Source organism: Lepus europaeus, chromosome X, assembly GCF_033115175.1.
Source record: "Lepus europaeus isolate LE1 chromosome X, mLepTim1.pri, whole genome shotgun sequence".
In the NCBI taxonomy this organism is placed as follows: Eukaryota; Metazoa; Chordata; class Mammalia; order Lagomorpha; family Leporidae; genus Lepus; species Lepus europaeus.
The window spans coordinates 24,629,991-24,646,095 of NC_084850.1; positions in this window are offsets into that span (position 1 = coordinate 24,629,991).

Here is a 16,105-nt window from a genome sequence, read left to right on the forward strand (position 1 = left end):
TACCTATCTTACAAAGGATTGATGTCCAGGACATATCAGGAACTCAAAAATCTCAACAAAGAGGCTGGCATTGTAGGGTAGTATGTAATGCTGCCACTTACATGTCTGGTATCCCATATGGCACAAGTCTGAGTCCTGGTTGCTCAAGTTCTGATGATAATGGCCTAGGAAAGCAACAGCAGATGACCCAATGCTTGGGCCCCTGTCATCCATGTAGGCGACAAGGAAGGAGCTCCTGGCTTCAGCCTGGCCTAGCTGTGACCACTGAAGCCATTTTGTGGGAGTGAACTAGCAGAGGAAAAATCTTTTTCTGTCTCTCTGTCTCTTTCTATAACTCTCACTATCAAAACAACAAAAGATCCAATCCAGGTGATAAATGGGCAAAGAACCAGAATAGACAGTTCTTGAAAGAAGAAATACAAATGACCAACAAATATATGAAAAATGTTCAATATCCCTAGACATCAGAGAAGTGCAAATCAAAAGCACAGTAATATATCAACTCACCCATGTTAGAATATCTGTTATTAAAAAGACAAAGTAACAAATGCTGGCCAGGATATGGAGAAGGGTGAACTCTTATACACTGTTGGTGGTAATGTAATTTAGTAGAGCCACTGTGGAAACAATTTGGAGATTTTTCTAAAAACCGGAAATAGAACAGACATATTATCCAACAATTCCATACTGGATATCATATATGCCCAGAAGACACGAGCACGTTGTATGAAAGAAATAGCTGCTCCGCCATGTTTGTCGCAGCACTGTTCGCAATAGCCAAGATATGTAATTAACCTAGGTGTCCATATCAGATCAACAGATCAAGAAAATGTGCTACATATACATAAAAGACCACTATTCAGTCATAAAGGGAATGAAATTCTGTCACTTGCAGCAAAATGGGTAGAACTGGAGGACATGATAGTAAGTGAAGCAAGCCAGACACAGGAAAGACCAAGTTTTTCATCTTATGTGGAAGTTAATAAAAACCTCAGTTTTGAAAAGTGATCCCTGTTAAATATTATAGTGGGAATAAGAGAGGGAGGAGATGTACAATTGGGGACATGATCTTCAACCTGCTAGTTCACTTCCCAAATGGCCACAACTGCTGTGGCTGGGCCAGGCCAATGCCAGGAGCCAGGAGCTTCTTCTGGATCTCCCATTTGGGTGGGTTGCAGAGGCCCAAGTTGGGCCATTCTTCGCTGCTTTTTCCAGGCTATTAGCAGGGAGCTGGATTGGAAATGGAGCAGCCGAGACTCGAACCGGGTCCATATTGGATGCCGGCGTCACAGGTGGTGGATGTACTCACTATGCCACAACACCGGCCACAATGGAAGATTTTTAAGTACTGCTTCAGTGTTGTTGACTGTTATGGATCTGTTTAGATTTTCTATATCTTCTTGATTTAGTCTTGGTAGGTTATATGTATCCAGGAATTTATTCATTTCTTTGAGGTTTCCCAATTTGTTAGCATGCAGTTGTTCATAGTGATTTATTACAATTATTTGCATTTCTGTGGTTTCAATTGTAATATCTCTTCTCCTTTTTCAACTCTATTTTCACTTATTTAAATTTTCTCCCACTTTTTTTCTTTATTAGTCTGGCTAGAGGTTGGTTTATTTTGTTTGTCTTTTCAAAAAAGCAGCTTTTCTTTTTTTAAAAAACTTTTATTTAGTAAATATAGATTTCCAAAGTACAGCTTATGGGTTACAATGGCTTCCCCCCCCCCATAACTTCCCTCCCACCCGCAACCCTCCCCTCTCCCGCTCCCTCTCCTCTTCCGTTCACATCAAGATTCATTTTCAATTATCTTTATATACAGAAGATCAATTAAGTATATATTAAGTAAAGATTTCAACAGTTTGCACCCACACAGAAACACAAAGTGAAAAATACTGTTTGAGTACTAGTTATAGCATTAATTCACATTGAACAACACATTAAGGACAGAGATGCTACATGAGGAGTAAGTGCACAGTGACTCCTGTTGTTGACTTAACAATTGACACTCTTGTTTATGGTGTCAGTAATCACCCTAGGCTCTAGTCATGAGTTGCCAAGGCTATAGAAGCCTTTTGAGTTTGCGGACATTGATCTTATTTAGATAAGGTCATAGTCAAAGTGGAAGTTCACTCCTCCCTTCAGAGAAAGGTACCTCCTTCTTTGATGGCCTGTTCTTTCTACTGGGATCTCACTCACAGAGATCTTTCATTTAGGTCCTCTTTAAAAACAGCTTTTCTTTTTGTCAAACATTTGTGTTTTTTAAATTTTATGCTCTTTTATTTGTGTTCTGATTCTTACTGTTTCTCACCTTCTAATGTTTTGGGATTTGGCATTCTCTTGTTCTTCCAAATCCTTAAGATACAGTGTCAATCATACTTCAATAAACTTATCGTGTGTGTCTTGGGGGTAGATCTGTACAAAATAGTTTTACTTCTCTTAAAGAAAAAGAAACTAAGCAGTCTTAGCTAAGGTTGCTATAATGTACCACAGATTGGGTGCTTAAACAACAGATAATTATTTCTTGCAATTCTGGAGACTAGAAGTCCAAGATCCAGATACCAGCATGGTTGGGTTCTCATCAAAGTCCTCTTCCTAATACTTTCTTCAAATGCCCTTTCCTTGGTGAGAGGGAGAGAAAGAAAAGGGCAGAGTAAATATCTTGTGTCTCTGATTTTTTTATAATGGCACTAATTCTATCATGGTTGCCTAACACTGATATCTTCACCTAAACTTAATTACTTTCCAGTGGCCCCACCCCCTAAAAATCTCACTGAGTTTTCACCCTCCAACATGTGAATTTTCAGTGGACTCAAACATTCAGTCCATAGCATTCCCCTCCAGTATACCAATCAATTTGCTTCTGCTAGAAAGACTCTCAGCAGCAAGCAGATGGGTCCCAGTCCCAACTTCCTGCTTCAGTGATAGGGTATTAATTCATGGCTAGGCGTGATGGTGAAAGACATTGATTTACAGAAGGCACACTGAGGTCTGACCCCTAGAGTGAGTGGTATACTAAGCAGGTATCTAATGAAGAGATATGTTATGGGGCATATTGTTCGAGGGAACATCAGTAAGACTGGATGTTGAGTGTCAGAGAGGGATCTTAGAGCAGCAGTTCAAACATTTTGAATTTTATATGAGTACATTTTAAGCTTTTATTTAATAAATATACATTTCCAAAGTACAGCTTTTGGGTTACAGTGGCTTTTTCCCCTCATAACCTTCCTCCCACTTGCAACCATCCCATCTCCCGCTCCCTCTCCCATCCCATTCACATGCAGATTCATTTTCAATTCTCTTTGTATACAGAAGATGGATTTAGTATATACTAAGTAAAGATTTCAACAGTTTGCATGCACACAGAAACACAAAGTGTAAAGTACTGTTTGAGTACTAGTTATACCGTTAATTCACATAGTGAGTACATATATTTTTAAGTGATCTTGCCAACTTTTTATTTTGGTATGTAAAACTGTGTTAAAAACAATATAACCAAATATCTACCCTTTATTAACCCTCTTCTTTTGTAAAGATATGTTTTGAATTTTGATCAATGATTATTCTTTGCTTCTAATTTGCTTCCAAGGCAAAATGGAAGCAAATTAGAAGCAAAGAATAATCATTAATCAAAATTCAAAACATACATAAGAAAACAATGTTCATGAGACTAGACAAGAAAAGGACTCCTTTTTATACCCTTTCCTTTCATCACTCAATTTCCTTCCCATAAGGCAACTATTGTTATTTGTTCCTTGAGCATCTTGACAGAGATAATCAGTGTTTACAAAAGCAAATACACACATGTATGTGCATGAGATGTGTTTGTATGAATTTTCTTTTCACACTGTTTTTTCCTAAAACGAAGTCTTGAAAAGCATCTATGTCTGTACATAAAGAGTGTCCTAATACTTTCTACAGCTGCGTAGTTGTCCCTTACATGTATGCACCAACTTTGTTTAACTAGCCACCTTATTATTAGATGTTTCTAACCTTAGTGCTTCAATGGATTACCTTAGAATACTCTTTGAAAGTGGATCAAACAAGGGTTGGCACTGTGATGTAATAGGTTAGGCCACTGCCTGCAATGCTGGTCTCCCATATGATCACCAGCTTAAGTCCTTGCTGCTCTATTTCCAATTCAGCTCCATGCTAATGCATCTGGGAGAGCAGTAGAGGGTGGCCCAAGTACCTGAGCCCCTGCATTCATGTGGGAGACTCCCATAAATCTCCTGGCTTCCTGGTCCACTCCCCAGTCCTGGCCACTCCCCAATCTGCACCTCATCAAGTCCTCTGCCATGGGAAGTGAACCAGTGGATAGATGATTGTAGGGAACCAGACCGGAGGAACCGTGCCCCTAAGATGGCGCCGACTCCCTGCTTCCGGGTTCTTCCTCATCTCAGGGAGTTCCCGCTCTTGCTCGCTCCTTCCCGCCTTAGATTTCCCGCTCTAGCTCGCTCCTTCCCGCCTTGCCACGAGATTGTCCTATCCCCGCGCTTCTAGCCTATCACCTGATTTGTGACGTGTATTGTGCATATAAACCCTTGCTACGCGGGTGTAAGGGAAGTTCCTGCCCAGAAGAGATCGAAGCTGGATCTCCTGCTTGCCGAGCAATAAAGGAACCCCGTGCAAAGTGTTCGGTCTCTGTCTCTTGCTGGACGAGGACGGCGCCGAGCAGCTGGTGGCCCGTACGGGGAGCTTCCTCTACGTTGCCCGGTAAGTAGAAGGTAAGCGAGGTCAGTCTTACCGTCTGGGCCCCGCGAGTGAGGTATATCTCGTGGTTGGAGGGTGGACGCACCCTAAGATAGCGGACGTGTTTCCCCGCTTTAAACTGAAAGAATAGCAGACTTGTTTCCCCGCTTTAAACTGAAAGAATAGCAGACTTGTTTCCCCGCTTTAAACTGAAAGAATAGCAGACTTGTTCCCCCGCTTTAAACTGAAAATAAGATAGCGGACGTGTCTTCCCGCTTTAAACTGAAAATGGGAAATTCATCTAGCCATTCAATGTTGCTTAATCCGTTAAAAGCATTATTGCGTAGCAAAGGGATTAAGGTTTCTAAGACCACACTTGTCAGGTTCCTTGGAAGTGTTGATTTCTTTGCGCCGTGGCTCACCCACGAGGGCCAAATAACTCTTGAGTCTTGGGAGAAATTAGGAAAGGATCTCCGGCGCACAGTTAACGATCCCCAGGAACCCGATATCGACCCCGTTGTTCTCCCCTTATGGGAACTACTGCGGGCGTGCCTCCAAGAGGAGAGGTCGGTGGGAGCGGACCGCCCGACTCTTACGGCGGTTCGCGAGGCTCTCGAGGAAGTTCGTTCTCAGAGCTCGGACGGCGCCCGGGACCTCATACAATTTAAGGACACGGGATGCCAGACTTCCTCACTGGCCTCAGGCTCCGAATGTGGCTCCGCCTCCTCTGAGTCTGAGGGGGAAGGGGACGGCGATCCTAAATCCCCGCCTCCTACGTATGCGCAGCTGCGGCAAAAGTTAAAAGATGCCTGTTTACGCCCTCTAGTGCCTACGGCTCCTCCTATCGATGTCGTGCCCGCCCATCAGATTAAAGACGCAGCGCCTCCTACTGGCGGTCATGTAGGCGTGCCTCAGCCCCATCTAACACCCGTGCCGCCATGGCCATTAAACGTCCCAAATGTGCCACCTTTTTCAGGCAGACAGTTTCATCAACAAGCCTGGAAACAGTTGCGAACTGGCGCTCCCGCTGCCCCCGCTCAGGCTTACCCTGTTTTGGCTTTGGGCACGCGAGAGGCCCGGCACGAACCATTGGACATGACAGTATTAAAACAACTTAAGGCTGCGGTCCATGACTATGGACCCACAGCCCCATTCACATTGTCACTCCTTGAATCAGTCGGCCAGTCCATTTTAACACCTAGCGACTGGACCCAATTGGCTCGGGCCTGTTTAAGTCCAGGCGGCTTTCTTTTGTGGCAATCTATGAATACAGAGTGCTGTCATGACCAGGCAGATGAAAATGCTGAGGACGGCCACCCTACGTGGAATGCTGATATGCTTTTAGGGCGTGGACCTTATCAGGCTGACCAGACCCAATTCCCTAGACAAGTATACAGGCAAATTTCCAACTGTGCCCAACGTGCGTGGAGGCAGGCGTCCAATCCAAGTGACTCAGCTAGCCACCTCACCAAGATCGTTCAGGGCACGGCCGAACCCTTCGCTGATTTTGTCGCTCGCATACTTGAGGCTGCGTCGCGTATTTTCCCTTCCGAGGTTGACGTTCAGCCACTGGTCAAACAAATTATTTTTGAGCAGGCTAATAAAGAGTGCAAAAACATTCTTCGACAATATAGACATAAATCTCTGGACTCCTGGTTAAAATACTGCAGAGATACCGGTGGGCCACTTACTAATGCGGGCCTAGCTGCGATGCTGGCAAAAGTCAAAGAAAACAGTCCAAAATCTAAATCGACCCGACCCCCCATATCTTCAGGACTTTGCTTCCAATGTCATCAACCGGGTCACAGAAAACGCGATTGCCCCAATCTCAGCCATGGGTATTCCACGGCACAGCCTTCAGGCATAGAGCCTTGTCGCCGTTGCCGCAAGGGCCCTCATAGGGCAGAGGTATGCCGTTCTGCTTTCGATATCGATGGCAACCCACTTACAGGTAGCGCCCAGGGGCCAAAAAACGGCCAGAGGGGGCTCCCCAACCCAGCGAGGAGCCCCCAAAATCAAATCTACTCTCAGGTTCCACCTCCCGTGTCTGCGCTACACCCAGTGCACCCTCAGCCCGTGCCACTCACGGGTCCGCAGGCCTGGACCTCCGCGCCACCTCCCCTCTCCTCTTAACTCCGGAGATGGGGGTACAATTAGTGGAGAGCGACTGCTCCGGTCCTCTGCCCCCGGATTCGGTTGGATTAGTGTTGGGTCGGTCCTCCGCCGCCCTCCGAGGGCTAGCTGTGATCCCCGGGGTAGTTGACTCTGATTTCACTGGTAAAGTAAAGATCATGGTTCAGGCCCCTCAGGGACCTTTAGTAATCAATCCTGGAGACCGTATCGCACAAATGTTATTACTGCCCAGTCTTCACTCTTTAATCCCAGCTAAAAACCACGTTCGCGGCGCTGGTAACTTTGGGTCCTCTGGCATTAATTTTACCGGCTTACATATGCTTTTAAATGAACGTCCCACTTTAGTGTTGCAGATTAATGGCAAGGACATTAAGGGACTTTTAGACACAGGAGCCGACAAATCCATTATAGCAACAAAGGACTGGCCTAGTACATGGCCTACAAATGTGGCGGAACAAACCTTGCAAGGACTTGGTTTTGCTCATTTCCCAAAAATCAGTGCAGCCTTGTTGTCATGGCAGGATAGCGAGGGTCATAGAGGACAGTTTTCTCCATTCATTTTACCTCTACCCATTTCCCTTTGGGGGAGAGACGTCCTGGCCGAAATGGATGTTGCTTTGGTCACCACTTCCCCTGCAGTACGATCTATGCTACAAAATATGGGTTACGTCCCAGGCAAGGGACTCGGTGTCCAGCTCCAGGGCCACCCTTCCCCCATTGAACCAAAACAAAGACCAAGTAAAGTTGGCCTGGGTTTTTCCTAGGGGTCACTGTTTCGCCTCCTAAACCAGTGGAGCCTTTACCCATCTCGTGGCTAACGGACGTACCCGTCTGGGTTCCACAGTGGCCCCTATCTCAGGAGAAACTGGAGGCAGTCAACACTCTGGTCTTGGAGCAGGTCAACGCTGGTCATTTGATCCCATCCACCTCTCCATGGAATACGCCTATTTTTGCCATCCGCAAAAAATTAGGTCAATGGAGACTCTTACATGATCTTAGGGCAGTCAACGCACAGATGCAGCCTATGGGCCCTGTGCAACGTGGTCTTCCTCTGCTTTCGGCACTTCCCAACCAATGGCCTGTTATTGTAATAGATCTTAAGGATTGTTTCTTTTCCATTCCATTGGACAAAAAGGATACCCCACGTTTTGCTTTTACTGTCCCCACCCAGAACCAGGAACAACCGGACAAGCGTTGGGAGTGGACAGTCTTGCCTCAGGGTATGACTAATAGCCCCACCATGTGTCAAGTCTATGTAGCCCAAGTACTAAAACCTCTTAGAGACCGATATTCCGACTGCAGGTGCCTACATTATATGGACGACCTACTGTGTGCAGCCCCCACAGCAGAGAGGCTCCTGGCCTTATACAGTACACTCCAACAAGTGCTGGAAGGGGCAGGGCTGCATATTGCACCTAATAAGGTGCAATTGTCGTCTGTAGTTTCTTATCTTGGGGCTATAGTCGCCCCTACTCAAATTAGACCTCAAAAAATTCAAATAAAAATCAATGCTATCTCCACTCTAAATGACTTACAAAAACTTTTAGGGGATATCAATTGGATTAGGCCCTACCTTAACATTCCTAATGCTGCATTGCAGCCCCTCTTTAATATACTTAAAGGAGACCCGGATCTTGCTTCCCCCCGAACCTTCACCTCTGAGGCCAAACAAGCACTGTCAATTGTCAACGATGCCCTTAGTAAAGCTGCCCTAAAACGTTGGGACCCTGCGGGAGACCTTACTCTTTGGGTCCTCGACACCCTTAAACAGCCCACCGCGGTCCTATGGCAGGATGGGCCTCTCCTCTGGATCCATCCCTCAATGTCATCTACTAGATCTATTAGTTACTATCCCGTGGCAGTGGCGGAGATAACTCTCCTAGCCATTCAGAGGGCTATCCAACATTTTGGACGCGAACCATCCACCATTGTTGTCCCCTATTCCATGGAACAGGTACGTGTGCTAATCGCTTGTACTGATGCTTGGGCGGTTTTAGTCTGCTCCACTTCCGCAACTATTACAAACAGAACACCCTCTGATCCTTTGCTAACCTTTGTTCAGTCTCACCCAGTTATTTTTCCAAAGTCCACATCCCAAAAGCCCTTACAGGGAGCCCCAGTAGTGTATACCGACGGTTCTAAAACAGGAGTCGGTGCATATGTTGTTTCAGGATCTGTGCCAAAAACATTCCAATTCGCTACTAACTCCCCCCAGGTAACTGAACTTCTTATAGTTAACCAAGTCTTCTCTGATTTCCCCGGACCTGTCAATATTGTGTCTGATTCACGCTATGTGGTTAATTCTGTGTCTATCCTTGAGGCCGCAGGACTAGTCAATTCTTCATCCTCCGTAGCGACAGTTTTCCTCACCCTGCAAAAATCTATTTGGAATCGGTCTGCTCCTTTCTTTATTACTCATATTAGAGCTCATTCTTCCTTACCTGGACCCATGACCACAGGCAATGCTATAGCTGATCAAGCCACACGCCCCATTTGGATACTCCAATTTTCTTCCCCAGAAGAGCAGGCTATCCAGTTTCATTCAGAGTTCCATGTAAACGCAAAAACCCTTGCCGCCAAATTCGGTCTTTCTCGTGCTGCCGCTCGCGATATTGTTCGCCATTGTGCCGCATGCCCTACTTTAACCCCTGTGCCTTCGGTGGGGGTTAATCCCCGAGGATTACTACCAGGACATATCTGGCAGATGGATGTCACCCACATATCCGAGTTTGGGACCTTAAAGTATGTTCATGTGTCAGTTGACACCTGTTCCCAAGTAATTTTTGCTTCTCTGGAGACGGGTGAGCGTACCACCCATGTCATTAATCACTGCCTTGCTGCATGGGCAGCCTGGGGCAAACCAAAAACTTTAAAAACAGATAATGGTCCTGCATACACAAGTAAATCATTCCAAGATTTCTGCACCCGTATGCAGGTACAACATAAAACTGGAATCCCTTATAACCCTCAGGGACAGGCCATAATTGAAAGGGCTCATCGAACCCTCAAGGCTTTTCTCTTAAAACAAAAGGAGGGAATTGCCACGGGCAAAACCCCTCGAATGCGCCTCTCCCTTGCACTGTTTACTATAAACTTTTTGAATTTGACAGATCATTCTATGTCCCCCGCTGAGAGACACATGTTAAAGGAGCCATCTTCACGAGGCTATGTCCGTTGGAAAGATGTCCTCACGGGAAAGTGGTACGGCCCGGATCCGGTATTATGCTGGAACCGAGGCGCGGTCTGTGTCTTCCCACAGGAATCTGGAAGAGAACCTCTCTGGATACCGGAAAGATTGGTCAGAAAAACAGCCCCGCCGCCACAAGATACACCTCTATCACCTACGGACGACATCTCCCCCGAGATAACCGAGATTACCACGCTCTCACAGGACGACAAATTGCAACAAAACAACGAGACGTCCCTGTGTACTTCGCTGGGTGAGCTCCTTCATCAACAACAAGTTGGAGAGCGTCAGACATCAGTTCCGCGCGGCAGCGTATGCTGCTCTCCATCACCGTGATCCGGATGCATATGCCATGCTGGCTCGCATGACTTATGACCGGGTCCATACCAGCGATTAAAACCCTCGTCCCCCCATCCCTACTCACGCCTCACATATGGACAATGCCTCCATCAGGCACACACCTTCCTCGAGTTGTCTTGTTCCCCCTCTCATTCATTGGGCTGTATCACCCATCCCTGACGGGGAGCGAAAACTGGGTATGCGAGACCAAAGGTACTGCAGCAGGAGTCCACCCGGGGGTTCCGGGGGTCCTGGGAGAGCATATGCATATGCATGCAGGTTCAATTCCCAGCCTGCCCCAGCAAAAGGGAATAAAAACTGATCCCTAACGGAGACATCAGGGGTTGTGGCCAGGCCCTTGAAGTTCCGTAACTAACGGATCACAAGCACGCTGGGTATGCACCTCTACTCTCTGCCTAGTAAATATTCTCCCGGCCCTCATGAGCCAGGGCCGTCGGGGATGTGATTTGTGCAAAAACAAAAGGAGGGAGATGTAGGGAACCAGACCGGAGGAACCGTGCCCCTAAGATGGCGCCGACTCCCTGCTTCCGGGTTCTTCCTCATCTCAGGGAGTTCCCGCTCTTGCTCGCTCCTTCCCGCCTTAGATTTCCCGCTCTAGCTCGCTCCTTCCCGCCTTGCCACGAGATTGTCCTATCCCCGCGCTTCTAGCCTATCACCTGATTTGTGACGTGTATTGTGCATATAAACCCTTGCTACGCGGGTGTAAGGGAAGTTCCTGCCCAGAAGAGATCGAAGCTGGATCTCCTGCTTGCCGAGCAATAAAGGAACCCCGTGCAAAGTGTTCGGTCTCTGTCTCTTGCTGGACGAGGACGGCGCCGAGCAGATGATCCCATCTTGCTCAGTCTCTCATCTCTTTGTTACTCTACCTTTCAAATAAATGAATAAATCTTTTAAAAAAGAAAGTGAACGAAAGAATGAAAAGCTCCTATTTTACTTCTGTTTCTTTTCATTTCAAAGATAATTGACCAACACTTTGCTAATAACAGTTCATATATCAGCCTTTGTGAGATACTTGTGTACAGTTCTCCATGTTCTTGAAGCCATTTAGTTTTCTAAATGGGTTATTTGTTTTTGCCTGCTAGACATTTCCTTACAAAAAAAGAAATTCATCCAAAAAGGTGGCTTACCATAGCAGATGGATCCCCACTTTCCTTTTACCAACTTGTTCTTTTTCCAACTGTTGCCCCTGTTTTTGACTTTTTGTTGCTTTGTTTGCTATTATCATTTATAACCAACCATCCCTGTGACCTATAGTTATTATTTATTTATATTTTGATATAGCATTTCTTTTTTTTAACTTTTATTTAATGAATATAAATTGCCAGTGTACAGCTTATGGATTACAATGGCTTCCCCCCCCATAACTTCCCTCCCACCCTCAACCCTCCCCTCTCCCGCTCCCTCTCCCCTTCCATTTGCATCAAGATTCATTTTCAATTCTCTTTATATACAGAAGATCAATTTAGTATAAAGATTTCAACAGTTTGCACCCACATAGCAACACAAAGTGAAACATACTGTTTGAGTACTAGTTATAGCATTAAATCACAATGTACAGCACATTAAGGACAGAGATCCCACATGAGGAGCAAGTGCACAGTGGCTCCTGTTGTTGACCCAACAAATTGACACTCTAGTTTATGGCGCCAGTAACCACCCTAGGCTGTCGTCATGAGTTGCCAAGGCTATGGAAGCCTTCCAAGTTTACCGACTCTGATCATATTTAGACAAGGTCATAAAAGACAGGGTGAGGATAGTAACCAATGATCCTAAGGGTGGCATTTACCAGGTTTAAACAATTATACAGCATTAAGTGGGGAAGAGGACCATCAGTACACAGAGGTTGGGAGTAGAGCCATTGGTGGTAGAGTAGAGGTTATGATTACAAAGGAATGAGGCCCAAGTACGTTAGACAGGGTCTAGAACAAAGGACTGAGTCATTATTAGAGGAGCTAAGAAAGGTGCTGTCTAAGCAACAATGAAGTTTTCTGATTGAGAGGCAAATAGAACCTGATAGAAGGGGCTTGATAATAATCTGGTGGGCTTTAGGCCTTGTAAGTTAAGAGGCCCAGACCTATCTATCTCTTCACGTGGGGTACATCCTAAGGGAGGTGTGAACCTCCTAGGGGAAGGCACTCTGTTGACTTTCATTACTTGGCTGGCCTGGGAGGAGAGCTGGCCAGGTCAAGGCAGGGGGCATCTGTAACAAGAAATTTACAGTTCTGCCTGCAATGTTGCTGACCCTACTTGACCATCCCCTCAGCTGCAGTGGTCACTTTGGAAGTTGGGCTGAGTGAAGGGCTTTTCAGCTTAGAGCCAATAAGATCTGTGGCTCTGACCTGGGCATCCTTCGACTCCAGGGCAGGTCCATTTCCAGTGATCCAACTCTTGGCAGAGCTGCCAGGGCTCTTCACAAGCTGACTTCTGCTGAAGCCCAGGCTTACCACATTGAAAGCCACTGCAGTGGACTGGCCTGTTGGGTCTCCTTGAGGGCAGATCACTGTACAGATCAGCCATTAATAGGCCTGCCACCCATTGCTTCTGATGCCTAGCTTTCTTTTCCTCCTGGTTTGTGTTAAAGCAGACCAGAGGATGTAAGTCAAGGGAGTGCTCAAGTCCCATCTCTAATCTTCGGTGGCCTGAACTACAAGTCTATATTCACAGGCATGTTCTGTACTAGTTTTTCTAAGGTAGACAATGCCCATGAGGAAAATTATATTCTCACTTGAAAACTTTCTTTCCCTTTGGTCTGAAAGGGAGGTTTTTTCTACTTACTGTATAATTGGCTGATGGTGAAGTGAATCTAGCTATGAGATTATTATTTAAGTTCTTATTTTGGCTATGCTATTACAGAAAAATGTTAGCCATCTCTTGTATAAGGTCTAAAGATTAAATTGTGCGTCCTACAGATTCCTTCATAATAGAATTAGTTTCCTACCTTGAAGAGAATAGAGAAATGAAAGAACAAGTTGGGCTTAGAATAGAGAAATGAGGGAGCAAGTCCTAGACCGCTTGCTGACAATAGCAATATCACATGAATACTTAGCAAACAGTTTCAACCATTAGATAACAACTTAAGAAAACATTTACCAGAAGGTCCAATGCCTTCTATAAATTTTAAGAATCACGTATTTGAAAACCCCTCTTAAATATCTAACATGGTGTACTTTGTTTAACCAGTAAACTTAAGCACAACCATATAAAATGTTTTTAGTTTCTTTCTACCAAGGAGTTTAAAACATATGATACACAGATTCAGGTCACACAAGTTGAGATGTATCTTTGATTGATTTTAGCAGCTTAAATTTATGGACAATCTTATCTATAAGCCATTTAAAATAAAACTCTTAATAAAATTTCCCCATGTGGACATACAATATGTACACACATATAACATAGCATAATAGACCAATATAGCAATTTTAATAATAGCTTTTAAAATCTTTAACTCTTTTTGTAGATTGCCAATTGATTTGAATTGCTTTTTGTTTTTAGTAACCTCAGTTAACCATACTTTCTCTCAGTTGGTACTGTTAATACATTATTGGCTTCATCTGTTTACAGAGCCATCCCAAAGTACTGAATACAATAGAAGTGGCTGGAAAAAGTCCATAGGAACCGATAGGAGGACAGCTAAACACAGAACCAACAACGCTTTAGTTTTATGAGCAGCAAATCATATATAACTGTGGATGACGAAAGACTTTAAGTCGCCATGTTTAAAATTATAAACTCATCAACAAACAAGAGGCACTTGCTTACTTCACAGTATTTTTGAAAGCACCTGTAGGATTTTACAAGTATTTAACCCTTTAGGCCTATGGGGCTTTCTCAATAAGATAACTATCATGTCTAGTAACACAAGATCATTAGACTTTTTAATTCTCAAACATTTGTATTAATAGCATTTTCCATTATAGAAACTTAAAATTTGGTACCACGTCACATCTTGACAGTCCTTCTAATATAATCCAAATAGCCTGATTAGTCGGTGTCTCTATAAGATGAGAGACATAGGTCCTTCGATTTTTTCAGTTGGGCCCAAACTGGAAAAACCAAAGTCCAGGATTTACTGGAAATTTTAGAGATCAGATAGTTTGAAACTTTGATTTTTTGAATGCCTGTCAAGAATGCCAAGAAGGCTCAAAATCCAAAATATCTGGTTGAAATAAGATTCCTTAAAATCATGACATAATATAGACCAAATTTGATCATTGTTACAGGTGATTATTCAAATATTTGAAAATAAGCACATATTTAAATATCCCATAGCTCTTAATAAAAATTCAGCTGTTTTTGAACAATTAGAGTTTAACAGACATCAAGAGAACATAATAGATTACTTTAACACATTGCTTTAACAGAGCATCAGAGTTTAATTCTATGTCAAAGAGAAATTGAGCTTCCTGTGATCATTTGCTGTGAGGATTCCTTCCTTTGCCTTCTTTCATATTGGTGACCATGTTTCTGTGTTTCTGTGTGTAACACATCTTTAAGCATCTTTTGCAGGGCAGGATGAGTGGCAACAATTTCTTTCAGTTTCTGTTTGCTATGAAAAGTCTTAATTTCACCTTCATTCACAAATGAGAGCTTTGCAGGATATAATATTCTGGGCTGGCAGTCTTTCTCTCTTAGTACCTGGGCTATGTCTCGCCATTCCCTTCTAGCTTGTAGGGTTTCTGATGAGAAGTCTGCTGTGAGTCTAATTGGAGATCCTCTGAGAGTAATCTGACGTTTCTCTCTTGCACATTTTAGGATCTTTTCTTTATGTTTCACTGTGGTGAGTTTGATTACGATGTGTCTTGGTGAGGATCTCTTTTGGTCATGTTTATTAGGGGTTCTATAAGCTTCCTGTACTAAGATGCCTCTGTCCTTCTCCAGACCTGGGAAATTTTCTGCTAGTATGTCACTGAAAATGCCTTCGAATCCTTTCTCCCTCTCCATGCCTTCAGGAACTCCTAGAACCCGAATGTTGGGTTTTTTAATAGTATCCTGTAGATTCCCGACATTATTTTTTAGATTTCTAATTTCTTCCTCTTTTCTTAGGTTTGCCTGTTTCCTTTCCTGTTCTCTGTCTTCTAAGTCTGATATTCTCTCTTCTGCTTCACCCATTCTGTTTTTAAGGCTCTCTAATGTGTTTGTCATTTGATCTATTGAATTCTTCATTTCATTATGATTTCTGGTCACTACCACGGTTTCTTGTTCTACTAGTTGTTTCATTTCATTTTGATTCCTCCTTAATATTTCATTTTCACGAGAGAGATTTTCTATCTTGTCCATTAAGGATTTCTGTAGTTCAAGAATTTGTTTTTGAGAACTTCTTAATGTTCTTATCAATTGTTTGAGATCTGCTTCTTGCATTTCTTCGATCTCATCATCTTCATAATCTTGCATTGGGGTGTCTTTTTCATTTGGGGGCGTCATAGTGTCTTCCTTGTTCTTGTTACCTCGGTTTTTGCGTTTTTTTGCTTGGCATGTTGGAGATATTTGGTTTCTTCACTGTGGTGTTTTTTCTTGTTACACTATGGCTCTATATTAAGTGGACTGTCTGCTTTCGGTTGAGCCTTAGAGGCTTGAGATGAGTGTGGACTGAGAGCTGTGTTTGGTTCCTCAGGGTTGAGGGTGTGTCAAAGATGACACTCCCAGGTTAGGTGTGGTAAATCTCTTTTTTTTTTGATTCAAAAGGGAAGTAATTCCGCACAGCTGAACGTAATTGGAGGTAGTTAGCAGGCG